The sequence below is a fragment of the Macaca mulatta genome, chromosome 6 (genome assembly GCF_049350105.2).
Source record: "Macaca mulatta isolate MMU2019108-1 chromosome 6, T2T-MMU8v2.0, whole genome shotgun sequence".
In the NCBI taxonomy this organism is placed as follows: Eukaryota; Metazoa; Chordata; class Mammalia; order Primates; family Cercopithecidae; genus Macaca; species Macaca mulatta.
Genome location: NC_133411.1, coordinates 80747426 through 80761951, shown reverse-complemented (window position 1 = coordinate 80761951; position 14526 = coordinate 80747426). Strand labels below are relative to the sequence as shown.

General features: G+C 43.0%; 1 long non-coding RNA gene across 1 annotated transcript in view; it reads left to right on the top strand.

The window, feature by feature from the left end:
- The window catches only part of LOC106998810 (uncharacterized), a 144534-nt gene extending 131978 nt beyond the window's left edge, over positions 1–12556 (top strand). Inside the window, exon 3 of the long non-coding RNA XR_013418381.1 lies at positions 12429–12556. This is a non-coding gene — a long non-coding RNA (uncharacterized LOC106998810). The remainder of the gene's footprint in view (positions 1–12428) is intronic.
- The last annotated feature ends 1970 nt before the right edge of the window (positions 12557–14526 follow it).

Sequence of the window (14526 nt, the reverse complement as noted above, 5' to 3'; positions counted from 1 at the left end):
GCATGTGCCACCATGCCCGGCTAATTTTTTTTTTTTTTTTTTTTTGAGACGGAGTCTCGTTCTGTGGCCCAGGCTGGAGTGCAGTGGCCGGATCTCAGCTCACTGCAAGCTCCGCCTCCCGGGTTCACGCCATTCTCCTGCCTCAGCCTCCCGAGTAGCTGGGACTACAGGCGCCCACCACCTCCCCCGGCTAGTTTTTTTTTTTTTGTATTTTTTAGTAAAGACGGGGTTTCACCGTGTTAGCCAGGATGGTCTCGATCTCCTGACCTCGTGATCCACCCATCTCGGCCTCCCAAAGTGCTGGGATTACAGGCTTGAGCCACCGCGCCCGGCCGCTAATTTTTTTTTGTATGTATTTTTTGTGGAGCCAGGGTTTCACCACGTTGCCCAGGCTGGTCTCAAACTCCCGGGCTCAAGTGATCTGCTGGGCTCGGTCTCCTAAAGTACTAGGATTAGAGGTGTGAGCCACCGCACTGGATCCACTAGTTTAGCTTTTATCCTACAAAACTGTCTTCAGTTGAATTATAACAATGCCTTACATTTGAATTCTACTGTCTAATTTTCACAGACATTATTTCATTCAATACTCCTGTGATCAAGACTTTTTTTTTTTTTCTTTGATACGGAGTTTCACTCTTGTTGCCCAGGCTGGATTGCAAAGGTGTGTCCTCCTCACGGGTTCAAGCGATTCTCCTGCCTCAGCCTCCCAAGTAGCTGAGATCACAGGCTCCCACCACCACACCCAGCTAATTTTGTATGTTTAGTAGAGACAGGGTTTTGCCATGTTGGCCAGGCTGGTCTCCAACTCCTGACCTCAGGTGATCCGCCCACCTTGACCTGCCAAAGTGCTGGGATTATAGGCGTGAACCACTGCGCCCAGCCCTGTGATCAAGACTTAATTGGAGCCGGAAAGGAAGGTATCATTAATTCACTGCTTTGGGCATTGAAATTAAGAGAAAAGTAACTTGTCCATGGTCACAGGGCAAGTTGGTGGCAAAGTGGGGACTGGAGCCAAAGTCTCCTGGCTCCTAGTACAGTGTTTTCTATTGGAAAAAGCAGTGTTTAGTGATGCGTATTAGCTTCACATTGGCATCCTTCATGAAGATGGTAACATCTCTAGTCCGTCAGGAGGGAGGTACATTGTGCTTTCCTCAGTAGATACTCACATGTAGGTTGTTCTTCAGTTTGTAACTGCCCACAGCACCTGTTATGCCAGGTTATTCTTACCTTGCCTGATGGATTTTCTGAACAACCCATAACCTTTGCTAGAAAGAAGACTGCACATATTCTATTTCTGGAGCCTCACCAGTCTGCCAGCAGTACTCAGGTCCCCAAGGTACCTACCTATTTCAAGTTGCTTGAAGCTGTGCTCCTGGGCACCTGGGAAGTGCGTTGGACCCCTAGAATGTACCTGCCCTGGCTGATACTTAACACAAAAGTTGCCTCGTTACTACTGTCCTTTTCTCCTTATCAGCTCAGTACCCAGGGAGGTGTTCAGGCCTGGACATTGCTCCTCAAATGATAGCTTGGCTTCATTCCAGGAGCTTTCGTTGTTGCCGTCTTATTGGCTGTTATTTGGAAAGCTTAGAGGTGAGGCTGGTTTAACAGGTCAAGGGTCACTGTGAAATATCTCAGTTTTGCTGCCCTGTAAAAACAGAATACATTCTCTGATTTTGACTGTGGTAAGGAGCTTGATGCTGGATTGATGCTAGAACAACTTCAAGGAAGTGCTGGCTTTCCTGAAGGTACAAAGACTTGAAGCTATCACCATTTAGCTTTTAGATAAGCTGCACATTTTGTTCTTCCCTCCTGCTCTATTGCCAGAGTTTAATAAGGATGCCTTAGAATATATACTCTTTCCTTGCAATTTAAATCAATCACCCATTAATTGACACACAAACCTCTCTAGAAAGAGCTCATCTTCTTGGTTTTTGGGAATGTGTCCTGGTTCTCTGCTCAGGTATAGGGTCACCTTTGTTCTCTCTGTATTTCCCAAGCTTTAGGTAAAATTTCTAACCAGGCATGGTTTGTCTTCAGCTCTATTTAATTCATGTCAGAGGCTTCTAGTCTCCTTTAGATCTTTTCCTTTCTCCCTCCAAACTTCAATTTGAAAATGAATTCCTAATGCAATAATATTAAGGCTGGGGCCTTTAGGAGGTGATTAGATCATGAAGGCTCTGCCCTCATGAATGGAGTTCGTGCCTTTATACAAGCGCTTGAGGGAGTCTATTTGTCCCTTTTCGCCCTTCCATCATGTGAGAACACAGCATTTACTCCTTCTGCCACATGAGTTTGCAGCAAAAAGGCTCTTACCAGACAGTAAATGCTGGTGTTTTTATCTTGGACTCCCCAGCCTCCAGAACTGTAAGAAACAAATTTCTGTTTTTTATAAATTACCAAGTCTAAGGTATCTTGTTGTAGTAGCAGAAATAGACAAAGTCTCATGCATAGACTGATTGCTTTCCAGCTGCTCAAAATTATTTGCTGAGCAGTCCTAACTGGGTTCGTGTTTGATAGCATCTGTGGGTCATTACAAGGTTCTTTCCCTCTCAAAATTCTCCTAACTTCTCTTGGCAGCCCTGCCCTTTCTGTTTGTAATAAACAACTTCTCTTTTTTAAAAAATAGCCATTATGATGATTACTATCAACACTATTATACCAACACCATTACCTCCTACTCTTTGCCAAGCCGCGAGAACACACGAAAAGACGAAAAGGCTCTGCCCTGGGAGAGTTTCTAATCTGGGTTCAGGAATATCAACACTATTGATCACAAGTCAATTCCTGTCTTACTTCTAGGATAAAATGCTTATGCATTCCAATAGGAAATATAAGAGCATGATGCCTTAGCCCATGGTACTTTTGAAAGGCCAATGAGGAGATGTTCAGAAAACATAGGGACCCTTAAAAAAATCATATCACATCAATGGGTGTCCACAAAAGCCTACCTTTAACCTCTTCTCTATCACCTGTTTCCAACTGATGGCCCTGTGATCATCCATAGTGAAACCACACAGGGTGTACTTGGGGGTGGCCTTGTTTGTTGCGGGGGTGATTCTGTGAGTGTTGCTGTAGCTCACCCTAAATTACTCATGTCCATCCTAAAGCACAGTGGAAGAGATGTACATGACTGTCAGACCAGAGCTTCTGCCAAGCAGAGGCAGGATGCAACAAGACACATGAAAGCAGAAATCTTCCTGTTTCTGTAACATTTCCAGCTGGAAAACCAATCAGAGCCACACATTCCAGCTACACTTGGGAAACACTGAAATATCCAAGTAGTAATCACCTAGGTATGCTGCTAACTGGAACTCAAAATAATTCTGGGGTTGCCACTGCCATGTGCCTTGTAGGCTTCCAATTACCTGTGCTCACTTCTCTCTTTTCTCCAAGACCAATTATTGGGGGAATTTGGCATTCCTCCTCCTCTCTGCTTCAGCCATTCAAAGGAAGGTTGTTATACATCAGAATGTCTGACCATTTTAATTAAGCCAGTCAAAGGTAGGTGCTGAAACAGTTTAGCCTCTGAAGCATGGATTAATCACTTAAGGTTGAGGAACATAGAAGTTAGTTACTGTCAAAGAGTTGGAAGAGACCCTAGAGTAGGATGATCATACATTTCAGTTTAACCCGAAAATTCCCTGTCTCAGTGTAATTATTATCACTTCTTTTCTCTCAAAAGTGCTCAGTTGAGACCAAAAATGATATAGCTACTTTGTCTTAAAGATTATCTAGTCTGCCTTTCAGTTTGGTTCAAATTTAATGTAGAAATTGTCTTTCTGTGAATGATGGAGACTTGGGAGATGTAAAAAAATAAAAATATATAAATAAATAACTTTCATTTTATTTAAACCTATTTATTTTTATTAAAACCTTTCTGTTTTCCTTCCAAACACATGGTCACCTGTTTGCTATTAATCACCAGTAATGGGGGACTCATACTTTGCAAGGAATCTCTAATTAGTGAGTTCTTAGTTCTGCATCAAAATCTTCCTTCCTCTGGCTTCACTCTTTGATTCTAGTTCCTTCTTCTGAAACAATCTAGAGTAAATTTCTTCTCTCTTCTACAAAATATTTTCCATTTTGGTGTATTTGTGGTGTCTTTTTCAAGAAAATACTCATGTTTACTTTACTTACTTTTTTGAAATTCAAAGGAAACTGATCCGATTTTGGACTGATACATTTTATTTTATTTTTTATTTTTTTGAGACAAGGTCTCACTCTGTCACCCAGGCTGGAGTGCAGTGGTGTGATCACAGCTCACTACAGCCTTGCCCTCCCGGACTTAAGTGATCCTCCTACCTCAGCCTCCTGAGTACCTGGGACTACAGGAGCATGCCACCATGCCCAGTTGATTTTAAATATTTTTAGTTAGCAACTAGCTCTTGCTATATTGCCTGGGCTGGGCAGGTCCTGAACTCCTGAGCTCAAGCAATCCTCCCAAGTCAGCTTCCTAAACTGTTGGGATTACAAGCATGAGCCACCTCACACAATGGGACTGATATATCTTAAAGACAAAAGCAAGAATTTTGCTAAGCTCTATTATAGAACTCCTAGGTACGTACATGCCCAATTGTTTGGGGATTGTAGGTAAGATCATGCAGGAGTTACCAACACAGTGACAACGCCAGCATCCTGTAGTGAAAACTTCTTTATGACATTATTTTATGAATGCAGGTGTATGACCTAGATAATATCTCTAAAACTTTACAGGCAGGACATAAGCATAATATGAAGAAACAAGGCTCTCTTTAAAGACTTTTCCAAGCTAATGACAGATGCAAGATTCATCTGTTTTGTTTAAAAAGAAAATGCATTTTATTATTGTAAAAATAATGCAGGATGATTGTTGAAGATTTACAATACCTCAAAAAAAAAAAGAAAGAAAGAAAAAAAAGAAAAAGACCTACTTGTTAATTCTACCATCAGAGATAATATTCCATGCCCAGTTGATTTTTAAATTTTTTTTAATGTATGTCCTTTTATTCTTTTCTCTATGTGGATATACTTGATAAATAATTTAATAAAATGAGAATCATATTGATATAGAGTTTGCTCTACTTTTATATTAATATTAGATAACAATTACTCCACTGCACCATTAAATAAGACTTACAATTTGCTTTTATGATTGCAAAAGACTCAATGACGTGTATTTTGTACTTTTCCAAACATCTGTTGTTAGAGATTGAGGTTATTTTTAACTACTCCAGTAATACTACAGGCTACATCCTCAATCCTTGCCTGCTTCACTGATTACTTCCTTAGGATAGACTCCTAGAAAGAGATTCTGGTTAAAGAATCATATTAGTTTGTTTGGGGTGTCATAACAAAATACTGCAGATTTGGTGGCTTAAACAACAGAAATTTATTTTCTCACAGGTCTTGAGGTTGGAAGTCCCAGATCAAGGTGCCAGCTCTGGTGAGGGCTCTCTTCCTGGTTTGCAGATGGCAGCCTTCTTGCTGTATTCTTACATGGTGGAGGGACAGCTCTGGTGTTTCTTCCTCTTCTTATATGACCACCAGTCCTATCAGTTAATCAGTTATGGACCCACCCTTATGACTTCATTTAAACTTTATCACCTCCTCCCAGACTTTGTCTCCAAATACAGTCACATTGGGGGTTAGGGCTTTAACATGTGAATTTCTGGGGGACACAAGGCTTCAGTCCATAACAAAAATATAAATCTCTTTAATCTCCTTGATCTATAAATATCAAATGTAAGGTTGAACAAATTTAGAGTCCCACCAACAAAGGAGTGGGATTTCAGTACACTTTTCTCAATGTAGAGCATCATGATTAAAGAAAGAAAAACGATAGCTAATTTGTTATTGGAAAAGTTGTAACTCATTGCTTTAATTTGGATTTCTTTGATTCCTAATGAGGTGAACATTTTTCATATGCTTATATGCTATTCATAGTTTTATTTCATGAATGAACTCATCACGTTTTCAGTACTTTTATTTTTTTCTATTTACTAATTTGTATGAGCTATTATAGAGTAATAATAAATCACAACTGATGTTACTTAGCATTTACTATCTACCCATATTGAAGCCAAGAAAATAACATATAGGCGCTCCTTCAAGTATTCATAAAACTCTCTGCATTATGCTCTAAACCCCCACTTTAAAGACAACAGTCCTGAGACAGAAAAATTAAGTCGATTTCTTAGAGAAGTTTATGTCTACTACATTCAAATTACATCTGTGATCATTGCTCCCGTCCTACTGTGTTTGGGTTCTTTGTCTTGGTAACTTGGTTCTTTGTTCTTGCCTTTGGTAACACCTATTATTTGCAGATTGAATTTCCTTTCTTTGTGCTTTACAAATATCATCTTCCCATTTGCCTTAAAAAATGACACATTTTTTTTTGCCCTCCCTCCCCCTTTTATCTTCTGTCAACTCCATTCTGCATATTACTGGTTAGATTTCCCAAGGTCCGTTTTACTGCCCTCAGTGCTGACTTCATTTCTCATATTGTAATTTCAGCCTCCTTATCTCACCCAGCGTCCTTTTCACCTGGGTTTATTGTCTTTACGTTCCATGGCGTTGTCTTTTCATCTCATCACGTTCTTTCAGTTCAGCTTTTTGGCTTTCTGCTCCTGTTTCAGAGAGGCCATATATTCTTAGATCCTACTGAAAATAATAAAATATTTCATACTATTTTCTCTTTTTTTTGAGAGTAAATCATCTTCAAAGGTGTGTTCATCTTCTTGATCTTCGGGATATTGTTCCCTTTCCCCTGAGGTTTCATACTTTTTTTCATAGGCCCTCTATTTAGTTTGTTGTTTACTAATCCTTAGATTAGACAAGTTCCTTCTCCATTCAGTGTTTGCCAACACACAGATTTTGTGGCTCTGCTGTAGAGAAATGAGATCTCATTCTCTTGCTTGATTATTTGACACTTTGAACTAAGGGAGTTGGTGGAAATTTAGAAGCCCAGCACACACTGTTGTTGGATTTCTTAGAGTCTTTTTTCTTGCTTATGTAGCTTCAATATGAGGGCTACATCCCCTAGGATGCAGAGCATGATTCTAGACTCCGACAGCTTCCTGCTCATTGCTTTCAGTTCACAGATGCGATAGAAAATGTGAGTGGGGTGGGGTTAGTGGGAGAGGACGCGGTAGAGAACAGGTGATTGGTGTTTTATTCTGGCACCTTAGAAATAAACACTTGCACAATAGAACTTACTGTTCAGCACTGACCTGGGCCTTTGAGACAGGGCAGACAGTGGGAAAGGACCAGAAGCCACCTCACTTTCTTTTCCATGTATGGGCTTCCCTACTTCAGGAGAGAACCTGTAGCTTGGCCACTCACTGTTTCTCTGAATCCACCTTCCTCTCTCTTGAAGTTGGTAAAAATGTTTCTCCATATTTTGGCAATTCCATTTCTGTATTTATGCTAATTTTGAATTTAATTATTTAAAACATGTAGTGGGGAATGTACGTATATTTACTGGGAAATTGGGAGAGGTTGAGTCATGGACTGCCAGGCAGGTGTCATTTTAAACTGGAAGTTCTTCGCACTGCTATTTTTTTGCTTGACAGTTTACTCCCAGACACTGAGCTTTGTCTGGATGCGTATTAGTGGCACCATCAGCATCTAATCATTTCTTGACACCTCATTCACCCACTTATCCATTGCCAGGTGTTTTTGCCATTGGTCTTGTGTCTGTGGTCTTCTTTCCATCCTCACCACTTCCGCCGTGGCTCAGGCCTTCACTGTTTGCCATGGCGTCGTGTGCTTGCTGGCTGCCTGGACTGGCAGTCATCAGCCTCACCTCCTTTTCCATGCTTTGTATTACTGACAAACACACTCTTCTTACTGCCTTGGGACAGTATCATGGGTTCCTAAAACCACTCAGTGGCTCCTCTTTGTGATTCTGATAATTTCCAGGTTGAGAGACATTCTAGGTACCTCATGACCTGTACCCAACCTACCTTACCAGTCCTAACACCTTTACTCTATTCCTGTACCCTTTGCTCTTACTAAACTGGCTTATCCTCCATTTACAAGCATGTTCTATATTTCTCTGCCACCACCCTTTTACTTATATCATTCCTTCTACTGTGCTGGGATCTGTTTCTCTTTTATTTCTCTTTGCAGCAATCTGACCCATCTTCTAGAACCGCATTAAATGCAATCTTTTCCGTGAAGCCTAAATGCAATATCTTTCTCTGAGCTCTGAAACTGGATCATCTATTGAATACATTCTGCTTTGTGTTGTAGTGTGTGTGTGTGTGTGTGTGTGTGTGTGTACTACCTGCTACCTCCCCTAAGAGATTGTAAGCTTCTTGAAGTCCCCCATCATATTTTGCATTGGTTAAGCTATTCTATTTTGCTAAGCCTTAATTTCCTGATTAAAGTGAGCATAATAGAAGTGCTTAACTTCTAAGTTTGCAGCATTATTAAATGGAATAGAGCATCTAGAGTACTGAGCAGAGACCTTGGTATACAACAGGTCCTCAACATTTATTGGTGGAACAAGTAAATGAACGAGTCTTCTTGTTTTCTCCTGAATCCTATATTATTGCAAATGCAGAACGTTTTCCTATCCTAAACTTTGCTAAATTTGCAGGGCCCTCAGTACTAGTTGCATTCCATATTTTTCTTGAGCATTGCCAGAAAGTTTAGGGGCAAGAAGGGAATGATCAAATATAACTACCATTAGTGAAAACCACAGGCACTGAACAGCTGGATAATGTGAACAGACAAGTTCAGCTGAACCTCCAGAAATGCATCAATCATAGGATGATGGCAGCTTCTGGGGAGAGTTAAGAGATGCTTGAAAAGGAGCCAGAGTGTGGAAGAAAAAAGATGTTTAGAGTTGGGGTTTTCAAAACCGAAGTCTTCATCATGGCCAACAAACTATGGGAAGGTGGCAAATGTGTGTAAAAAGACCTTTTCATTTTCTTGAGTTCTTTAGAAAATTGGAGAGTTTTGTTTTGTTTGGTTTATTTATGTGTTTATTTTTGAGCAGCTTAATAATAGAAATTGCCTCAGGGATGGCGTCTGCCATTGCTTTACAAATGCAATACTGTTCTCCCTCGGGGGATTGTGCTGCAGGCTCCTAGAGTGAATATTGCAAAAGCCACTAATAATACTCCTTCTCAGGTAACATTTTCTGGTATAAAATATCTTGGCTTAATATAGTCTAAATACATTGAACTGTAATGTGGCCAGCATGATAACTTTCTGAAACGCAATACTATTGTCCTTTCTTCTGTCTTGGTTTCTGTGGTGTCAGAGGCCCAAAATGAATCAAGATGACAAATCCTTAGCTAAGGCAATGTAGAAGCCACCATGGTACTGTACAGGAATTATAGTCTCTTATTTTTCCCGGGAGAGAGAGCATGGGATAATGTAAAGAACACTGGATGAGTGTCAGGATTCAGCTTCAGGAGGCAAAAGCCAATAGACTTGGGCCCAGCACTTAACCACTGTGCGCCTTATCTCTTAATTGGAAGGAATTGGGCTACAGAGGCTTAAGAGTCCTTCTAAATATGAACTTTTCAATTCTGAGGTTTCTTCTGTCTGGAGAGGAGCATATCATGATGGATCGGTCTCTGGAATCAACAGGCTTGGTTTTGAACTAAGCCCTTTTGTAGCTAAGAGATCTTCGACCAGTTGCTTACCCACCCTCCTTTTTCTTCTATAAAAGATGGGGATAGTCATATTACTTGTATCAGTTTGGATATGCAGCCGGTGTTGATTTGTTGATTCAGCTGCTCAACAGGAACCCATGCTCTTTTTGACAAGTTCACCATCTTTAATTTCATCTTCATGTTTGTTGCCTCATCTTATAAGAAGGCATCAGCCTCTCCAGGTATTAAGTCTTCATTCCCAGCAGAAAGCAGGGGGTGGAAGTGGGAGGTGATAGCAGGATTTTTTTTTTTTAAGTATATGCATGGGGAAAGGGTCTACGTTCTAGGGCTTCTTCCTCCTTTTCTCTGAAAATGAACAACTTTTCCAAAACTCCCACATGACTTCCCATTGTATTTTATTGGCCAGAACAGGACCACAAGACTCCTCGCCTGTGAGGGAAGTTGGAAAAGTCTTTTTCAGTTTCTGTGATAGTGGTTAAGGGAGAAAGGGTTGGAAGTCCTTTGAAGTCAGTCAACAAACAGGTTTGCCAGACTGCCCCAAGTGACGTCAGAATGTCATGAGCTGCGTGTAGTGGTTAATGCTGGTTGAGTGCTTATCTCCCCGTGTCACAGCTTGACCCAGGGCCAGCACTGGATAACTGTTACTTACCCTTCTCTAATAGTCTATTCTTCCCTTTGCACCTGATTCAACCTCAGTGCAGTAATTTTCAACTTTATCATATGAGAATCCAGAATCCTTGATATTCAGCTCTAGAAGCCACTTGAGTTCTTTCTCTTCTAGTAATGCAATAGCTTTCCTGTGCACTGCTCATGATAGCTTTAGTGTCTTGTCCAGGAGTGTGTGTGTCTTAAACTGACAAAAGGAAAGCAGGGTCACAGATCAAGGGAGGCTGAGATTCTCCTGTACAAGGTGTTTTGCCTGAACAAAGCCACAGGCGATTCCTTATGCATGGGGTACCATGCTTTGCACAATGACCCTGTTCTATTCTGACCTTAGCAGTCTGGTCCAGAGGATGGTGCCTGACTCAAAAGGCAGCCAGTGAGAGGCTGCAGTGAGATTTCTGTCCAATAAGAGAGGTCCATAGAGAGTAGTAATTAATGGAACTAATCAGTCTCTCTGTCTTAGTGTCACTAAGTGCCATTCAAATATGCCAGATTCTAGAGATGTGCATAAGCTACAAGGCACATAGAGACAAGTAAGCAGATGGCACAAGAAACAGAAGCTGTGAGAAGGCAGAAGCCATGAGATGGATGAATTTGTTGAAGAGGCCGTAGCATCTGAACAGAGAATGGTTGACCTGCCATTATGGGAGCAACAGCGCATGCTGTTGAAGGACGAGATCAGATCTCGGGAGCTGCTGCTTTGCCTAGAGTGTTGCTATGGACTACCCTGGCACGCCCCAGTTCTCCCCTGGCTGGGCTGCCGTCTTTCTTGCTCCTCCTGGGCCCCTCTGTGAACCCCTTATTCTGAGAGAATGTGCAAAGATCTCCAATCTTGTAACTATGGAGCCTGATTTACAAAGGAATTCAAATAATTTAGGCACAACTGTGTTGTCCTGTTACTAATTAGAGTAAGAGAAGGTGGCTGGTGTGCAGACTTCTTCCGCCTGGCTGCCCCTCATGGAGCAGCCACCCTCATGGTGGGAGAAACCTACTCAGCAAGGATGAGCTGCGATTCTGTTCTGCGCAGGCCCAGGGCCCACCAGCTGGGCACCAGAGCCCTGGCCCCCCTTTGCTGGCCAGAGAGTCTCTTCAGAGTGGAATTCAGAGGAGCCTGCCTTGCCACCAGACAATGGCTCCATTTACATAATCCTCCCTAGGCTGTGGCTGGTGTAATTCAGTTATTTGATTGATTTTATATTGTGTGATGCTGGAAGAGGTGAAGAAATAACAGGTTTTTGGCTGTACCCTCTGGCCTGTTCTGATCTGTCTTGTTGGCTTCAAGGATTTCACGAAGCTTTGTGCTGCTGCCAACTGTCTCCCTGGGTGTTGTTCACAGGCAGCATCCTGCTTCCCATGTGCATATCTCCACGGAATCCGTAGGAAGTGGGACCTAACCCTTCAGTTGCCGGCTCGTGGGTGGAGCGTGTGGGCTGCAGAGGTTTGCGTGGAGTCTTCAGTAGCCCCACGTGATGCCGAGTTTCTCCAGTGTTTAGTGCTCAAGCTCCATCCCGTCCCTTTTCCCCCAGGAGAAATGGCTGTGTATTGGTTTGATTGGAATGATCTCGCTATGTCTGGCAGCTCTAACACAAGTTAACACAGCTTTAAAAAACCAGTTTTCTTGATGTCTTGGCACAACAGGTTTCCTCGTATGGAATTGTTAAGCCACATTTCAACTTCATTTCCAGGCCTGTGTCTTCCCTGTTTGTTTGTTTGTTTTTTGAGACAGAGTCTTGCTCTATCTCCATGGAGGCTGGAGTGCAGTGGCGCCATCTCGGCTCCCCGCAACCTCCGTCTCCTGGGTTCAAGCGACTCTCCTGCCTCAGCCTCCCGAGTAGCTGGGACTACTGGCATGTGCCATCACGCCCGGCTAATTTTTGTAGTTTTAGTAGAGACGAGGTTTCACCGTGATGGCCAGGATGGTCTTGATTTCCTGATCTCGTGATCCGCCTGCCTCAGCCTCCCAAAGTGTTGGGATTACAGGGGTGAGCCACGGTGCCCGGCCCTGTTTGTTGACTTGAAGGTTCTGCCATTTCTTATGGAGCCTCCATCTCTGGCATTTATTATTGATACATTGTTTCTTTTACTTATTGTATGTTTATTTATTTTTTATCCAAGTGAGACTCACGTTGACACAGTTTGTTTTCTCTTTTCTTTCAGCTTTAACCAATCTTGAGTAAGAACTCCCTGACTTGGAAACACTCAAGTATCCCACACGTGACTGGATGGCCCTCGCCACACTGGGAACGGAATGGGGGCCTCCCATTGGAACTCGGGGTGGAGGCGGAAGCTCCACCAGCTATTGTGCCTCCTACTTCCATTGACAAAATAAGTGTTGCAGACGTGGGTATGTGGGATACGGGGTGTGGGGGCTGGTTAGTGCCTGACATCTGGAATTAAAACCTAAACACATTTCCCCTTAGAAACAATATTATTTACAAGGGCCAAAAGCCCACTAACCACTGCCCCTCTCCCCAGAGCTGAACACTACAGTGTAAGTTCTATTAGTGATTTTTAACTCTGGCTGTGCATTAAAATCACCTGGATGTGCTTTAAAACCCTGTATGTGTTCCTCCAGCAGAGGTTCTGATTAAACTCATCCAAGCAAGAACCCAGGCATAGGTACTTTTTAAGTCTCCCTTGGCCAGGCGTGGCAGCTCACGCCTGTAATCCCAGCGCTTTGGGAGGCTGAAGCAGGCGGATCGCCTGAGGTCAGGAGTTCGAGACCAGCCTAGGCAATATGGTGAAACCCTGTCTCCACTGAAAATATAAAAATTAGCCGGGCACAGTGGCATACACCTGTAGTCTCAGCTACTTGGGAGGCTGGGGCAGGAGAATTGCTTCAACCTGTGAGGCAGAGATTGCAGTGAGCCATTATCATGCTACTACACTCCAGCCTGGATGACAGAGCGAGACTCTGGAAAACAAACAAAAAAGTTTCCCTGGAAATCCTAATGTGCAGGCAGGGTTGAGAGCCCGGAGATTTTGTATCTGGGTCGGGACTAGGCTGAAGCCAGAGAGGTGCCTAGGTACAAAGCGTAAGGAGGTGCTCACACTTGGATCCGTCTAAGTTGGCCCATTTTGCAGGTCGCATTAGGAACTTAGTCAACATGGGAGTCGATGTCTTGGATGGAGATGGGTTTTAGTTTTAAACTTACCTATTGTAAAGAAAGTCTTTAGGGCACAACCTGTTTATAATTTGGTGATTTCTCCCTTCCTTTCTTCCTACTTCTTTTACTGTCGTACTCTTTTAACTCCTCTCACTCCAAACCTCTCTGCCTTGTTTTTACTCTCTCCTCATTTCTAGCACTTTCTTCTCCCCCTGCCTCTTCCTCCTCCTTTTCCTCCATCTTCTTTTCCTTCCATGTTCTCTTTCCTCCGAGGGTGGCTCTTCTCTTTGTCTTTTCTTGTGTACTTTGGCCACTTTTGTTAGCCACATTCCCTTCTCATTATTCCAGGCCCATTCATGTGTCCTGGATCGCTTTTTGTTTTTCTACCTCCCCCAGTCCCTCTAATGCAGCACGCCCACCACTGCCCCACCACTGGCCAAGTAGCTCCAGTCTAGGACAATCCTACCAAGGCTCCTCCCAAACCCACGCTGGCTGCATCAGCCTCCAGCGGCTGTTCATGGACCTTGCTTGGCCCTCAGTGACACCAGATGGATTTTTTAGGTTGGGAGGGAGGGTGAGGGGGTAGTTCAGTAGGAGGAAATAAAAATTGGCGAGGATAGAGAGATTAAACTGTCATTCTTTTTCTCCCCGAAGCTACTTTGAGGAGTAAAGAGAAATGCCTGTAAAAGTTGTAAAACCTTGATTCATGGTAGAATCGGGAGGCAGGTTCCCATCCTGCCACCCATCCCTGGCAGTAAAGCTACCCAGGCTAATCTTTTGACTGTTTCTACCGTCTGGGTTTCCTTGAAAGATAAACAATTCTATCGTCCTTTCCCTCACTCAGTCCCCTCCAGCACTATTGGCACTTCTGAAGTTAGAAATAAGCTGCTTTGCATCAGAAATGGGCCAGATCTTCAGAGCCCGGCCAGCAGCTCCTTTTCCTTGTGTGGGAAACATCAGAGTAAGGAGAAAAGCCCAGAGCCCAGAAACATCAAGCTGGAACTGTTGAAAGGTTTCCTTCCTGCCAGACTGTCCAGACAGGCGGATAATGCAACATCCTAGGGAATTTGTCCTGGAATGGTCTGAATCTTGTGGGAGAGGAATGAGGTGCTTGTCCAGGACTCTACTCTTTTATCCATAGCTGATTG